This window comes from Hippoglossus stenolepis, chromosome 6 (assembly GCF_022539355.2).
Source record: "Hippoglossus stenolepis isolate QCI-W04-F060 chromosome 6, HSTE1.2, whole genome shotgun sequence".
In the NCBI taxonomy this organism is placed as follows: Eukaryota; Metazoa; Chordata; class Actinopteri; order Pleuronectiformes; family Pleuronectidae; genus Hippoglossus; species Hippoglossus stenolepis.
The window spans coordinates 1,312,834-1,318,559 of record NC_061488.1 but is presented as its reverse complement, the minus strand read 5'-3'; the positions used below and the strand labels follow the sequence as shown (position 1 = coordinate 1,318,559).

At 47.3% G+C, this 5,726-nt stretch overlaps 1 protein-coding gene and 1 pseudogene across 1 annotated transcript in view; one reads left to right on the top strand and one right to left on the bottom strand.

Moving 5' to 3' along the window:
• Positions 1-5,726, top strand: part of LOC118111309 (PHD finger protein 20) — a 39,396-nt gene that overhangs the window by 8,691 nt on the left and 24,979 nt on the right.
• The window catches only part of LOC124851057, a 7,306-nt pseudogene continuing 2,052 nt past the window's right edge, over positions 473-5,726 (bottom strand).

Below are 5,726 nucleotides of genomic sequence, written 5' to 3'. Positions count from 1 at the left end.
GTTTCTTCATTTGGTGGCATTTTTGTCTGCCAGTTGAGTCAAAACCATCAACTCTGAAGGAGCTGACTGCAATAAAGACTACAACTCCCATCATCCCACTCTTCATCACATCAACAAACTGTCACCCCCTGGTGGCTGGCTGCAGTATAAACCCAGCTACTACATGTTAGCAGACGAAACTTTAAATAAATGTTTGACAAAGACGGTTTCTGTCATTTCAGGTCGTTCTTATCTCACTGAAGTTCAATTGTTTATGTTTCTGATCAGTTTGGTTTGAATTTGTTATTTGATGATATAAAAACAGTCTGAGACGTCATGAGTGACAGCTGAGACTGACCCCTGATCCACGGCTCCACTCCCTGATCACTACTGCACAGACTCTGACTCCGAACGACGTCATCAGTGCAAGATGGTAGCGTTCGAATCCGAGATACATGTATTTAGATACATGTATTTAGATACATGTATTTTAGCTTTTTCTAGATAGTGGGAGGAAGTGGAGACGCATCTTCAATCTGTATTTACAGTTTGGATGATTGAGACAAACCCTAGTGGCAGGAATTCACACATCGGCCTCCGGGTCGAAAAGATAAACAGAATCAGAACGGTCCTCATGTTTTCCATTGTAACAGTGTGTGTGTGCGTGTGTTACCGTCCAGCTCCCGCTCTATCAGATCCATCCTGGCACTGATCTGGTGGTGGAAAGACTCGACATGCTCCAGCAGGTTCAGCTGACACTCGGCCTCTGTCCCTGGACGAGGCTCGGGTATGCGTGTCCAGGTGTGTGTGTGTTCCTCGCAGTCTGAGTGTGTGTGCTTTTCTGTTTTTATGTTGATGTCGCCGAGTGTGTCCGTGTGTGTCAACGTGTTTTTATCATCATCAGTCGTAGTGTCGGTGTCTTCAGTCTTTATTTCCTACAAACACACAGAGAAAACTGAATTTACAATGTGTTGTTTTCATGTTGACACCATTTCGTCAGTGAAGCTGCATCATTGTGCTCAGGCTCATTTCACAGAACACTTGGAGATAAATTTAGTTCCACATTCACCAGTGAGCCGGAGCCTCAATCTGGTTCTCAGCGGTCTCATAGCAACAGCAGGATCTGTTCAGAGCTGAGAGGACGAAGTGCAGCTTCAGTTAAAGGCTTCTGAGCTGAGCTTTGCTTTTTTTAAAGTGGAGTGTTTACTAACTGAAGAACGACCTCACAGGGGAAGGTCTGTCTGTGTGAAGGAATCTTTGACCATCCGAACACATTACATCTGCTATTTGTTCACCACTAGGAGAACAGAGCCCGTCTCGTCCACGGAACACGGACATGTAACATAGAGAGTGACAGCATCTCGAGCCTTCAATGGACATGCTGCAGGGATGGGTGATCCGAGGTGGGGAGTTAAGTTGGGAGGCTGTGGGAGACATCTGCAGACTTGGAGGTGACACTTGCTCATGTTAGTCTGTTAACGTTGATGTTGTTCCACCTTCTGGTCTCCTTGGTGCAGCAAGTCTACATTACACTCATCTGCATTAGACATCAGCTGCTGCCTGAGTTATACTTTCACCAGCTTCCAGAAAACTTCCATCACATTTGAATTCAAATTCAACTCGAGTCCTGATTTTCAGGTCTCTCAACGCGACTCGACATTGACTGCATTAAGACTCGGAAGTTAGAAACGAGGATTCTTATTAAAGACAATGACATTCATCCTGAGGACTCGTCTGTTGGAGGGACAGACGTCCTGACACTGTTTATCCATTTTACTTATCCCAGTTGAGCATCAACGTGCGGAGGGTCTGAGGACAAAGGAGTTAAGGACAAAGTGTCTGAGGATAGAGGTAGTTACCTTCAGCTCAGTGTTGTCTTCCTGTTCCTCTTTTTCTGTCTCCTCAGCCTTTTCCCATGATGCTCCTGGCTTCTGGTAGCAGTGCTCGCTGCTGACATAACAGGAGGCCAGATCTCCTTTGGGGCTGGAAGTCAATCTTGGCCCCTCCTGCTGCCTCCATGGCAACCTCCACAGCTGCAGATCGGGGTGGGACGGAGAGCTGCGTGGACAGACACACAAATGGACTGAAGACATGTGAGTCTGCATGGACTTAACAAGTCACTGACGACAGCGAACTTACTGTAACAAGCTGATTTTCAGCTGCAGCCCACTGAGGACCTGATTGAGGCCATGCGTGTGCGCCAGCAGGTGGCCGGTGTGCGTGATCTTGGAGGCGTTGATCTCGGAGTAGTTCTCCTTCACACACGACAGACCGAACATGTGACCAGATATCAGCAAATCAGGCTCTGACAGGAACCGCTGGGCCCGCCTCCAGCCTAAAAACAAAAACTGGATGAGTGAGGACCGTAGACTGTAAACAAGATGGACGACATGACAGCACCTAAAGGTGATGCCAAATCATTTGGACCGCCCCCTGATGGCTGGCTGTAGTATAGGTCATGAACCATGCCTCCTCTGTGTTAGCAGAAACAAAGACACTATATGTGTGTGTGTGTTTGACGTCACCAGCATATCTATAGGTGACATCATTTGGGATGACGCACACACACACACACACACACACACACACACACACACACACACACAGCAGTGAATCATACCTGCAGTGTGTCTGCAGTAGTAGCAGATGTAGTTATGTGGTACGTTGTCTTCATATAGGCCCATACAGGTTCCATGCTGCCAACACAGACACGACTCACACTGCGGAGAAACACCAAGAATCACGTGATCACAGATTTGAAAACATGTGAACTGCTCCTTTAATGAAGGAAATTATAAAGTGACTGTGCGTGTTACCTGGATCATGAAGTCGTTCTCCTCATCCACCTCGCAAACACACCTCACCACCTCGCACTCGTCTGTCTCCATAGCAACAGGCCAAGAGGGCGTGTCCTCGCCACTCTCTGCTGTTAACGTGGACCAGTCACTGCCCTCGTCGACTGAGCAGGGAGAAGGACGGAGGAATGTGACAGGCAGCCGTCGGTTTATATATTGTTCACATTAATAAGAACCACTGCCCAGTGTTTGTGACGTGTGTGCATATCCCTACCTGGTGGAGGGGTGTTGGGTTGTCCGGTGGACAGCTTCAGAGTGAGAGGAGGTCTGTCCGTGTTCTCGTCGTCACTGCTGCCGAGACCTGGCGAGAACAGAAAAACAGCCGTTGTTCTAACACTCTTTGCACCCGGGGCGTGACGTCAGAGGAAAAATGGCCGATATGAGAATAAGTTGAATTGAGGAAAGTCTCTAAAATGACTCACCTGACTGACTTTTCTTCTTCTTCTTCTTCTTCTTTTTCTTCTTTAGTTTGACCCTCAAGAAGTTCTTCCTCTCCTTCTTGCTCTGTCCTCCACTTCCCTCCCTCCCACCGTCCTTCTTCACCTCTGCTTACAGACGGGCATGATGCTGAGTCAAAACTGAGCTACACACAAATAAACGTAAGAATGTTCACGTGCTCCGGTCCTACCTGTTCCAATGGGGCTGTGCTCTGTGTCGTCACGGTGACAAGTCATATTCTGGTTCTCATTCTTCCTGTCTGACGCAGAGTCGACTCCTCAGAAGACAACCGCTTTCTCCTACAACAACCCAACACAACTGTACCTCCTTCTAACTCTGTGTGTGTGTGTGTGTGTGTGTGTGTGTGTGTGTGTGTGTGTGTGTGTGTGTGTGTGTGTGTGTGTGTGTGTGTGTGTGTGTGTGTGATACGATACCTCGGTGCCTCCTGCTCGCTGCCTGCCTCGTCCAGCTGCTGGTCAGAGTGGTAGTACTTGATGTGGTAGTGCAGCAGACTTGCCTTCCTGAATGACTTGGTGCAGCCTGATGACGGACACTTGAACGGGTTGTGGTCCAACTCGATGGAGAGGATCGGAGGAGGCTGGTTCTTTATCACACGATACACTAAGACACGGAGAGAGTGTGTATGAATAAATTATATTAAATGTATAAAGGAACAAACACAATTGTCTCTTTCTGCTTTCAAACATTAACTGAACCACAGACGTGTTCCTGACGTGTTCTGCAGGTTCTGTATGTTAGAACAAATGTCTGAGTCAGTGTCTCTGGACATTTCCTGGATCTTCTCCTGCAGCCTCCTGGTAAAATGTGTGTAACATGTCAGAGTGAGTCCATGTGAGGAAACAGCAGGACAATGTGTGGAAGCTTCCCAGAGAGCGAGTGGACGTGTTGATGAGGTTTCTAACACGTGACGGACGTGAAGCTGGAAGAACACAAACATCTCAGGATGAAGAGGAGCCGTACACGTAGAAGACGAAGACGTCAACTTGGAAACACGAGGAGGTTCCAGAGCTTTTGGTGATGAGGGCCGTGTGTGTGTGTGTGTGTGTGTGTGTGTGTGTGTGTGTGTGTGTGTGTGTGTGTGTGTGTGTGTGTGTGTGTGTGTGTGTGTGTGTGTGTGTGTGTGTCAGTGTGTGTACTTACATGGTTCTCTGCTGTACTTGTGCGTGGTGGGGAGGTGGGCCTGACGCTCCAACAGGAGGTCTGAGTAAGAGAGAGGACAACAAAGACTAAGATGAAACGACAGAGAAAGAGTTACAGACACATTGTTTTAATGTATTGGCCCAAATCAAAGATATGTTTATTTTTATTTGATTTTCAGTTTTCTGAGAAACTACACGACACAATGTCCCTGAATCAGCCTCCGTTTCTCTGGCTTCGATACTGAAAATACACATGCTGTGCCTTTTTTAAATATACATGTATATATTGATCAGACCTTTTAAGTGTGAAAGATGGAGGGGGGCACGCAGCAAGAAAATCCGATGTTTACCTCTGTCATGAGAAGCTGCCAGCTGGGCGGAGTCATCTGTGATTGGCAGACTTTGAGCTCCACTGCTTCTACCTGGAAGAGGAGAAGAACTTAGCAGAGATTTAACCAGTTTTCCTTCTGAAGAGATAAATGAGTCACACACGCACCAGGGCTGATTGCCTGCACATTACCCAACATGCATTTCAACACTTGCTTGAAGCATCACTGAGCAAAAGTTTAGGAAACTACATGTTTGATGATTCTGAAGTTAAAAGAAGCACATTCATGCGAACTTAGCCTTTCTTTAAATTCTAATTGTATTATGTTACACAGAAGTAACTGACCTCCCTGCTTCATAGCAAACATCTGTATCTACACAGCAGCTGTGCTGACGTCACATTGTCTCACTTACCTTCATCGGTTTTCTTCTTCACTGGTGGATGAGAGGGTGAAGCTTCTGCCTTCCTCTTCCTCTCCTCTTCCTCCTCAGTTTCTTCCTTCTCTTCCTCCTCTTCCTCCTCTTCGTCCTCTTCGTCCTCTTCCTCCTCTTCCTCCTCTTCCTTCTTCTCCCCCTCTTCATCTCTTTCTCCCCCGTCCACCTCCTCTTCGTCCTGCTCCTCCTCGCTCTCTCCTTCCTCCCATCCCTCGCTTCCCACTGCACTCTTCTCAGATTTGGACTTCTGTTTCCCGGACAAAAAAGACTGAGAATCAAACAGAGCTGTGACGTGTGGCGCCAATGAGACGGGGACCAATGGGAGATGAGTATTTCTTACTACCTGGAAGGGTTTGACCTTGGTGGGCTTCACAGTCAGAACCACACCATCATAGAAACGCACTGTGTAGGAGTCTCACAAAAACAAACACACACCATTTCAAAACTGTTTCAATCACATTTTTGCCAAATGACCGATCGATACGTCAACAAGAACTACGTCTCACCATCCTTGTTGACGCTGAGGATTTTG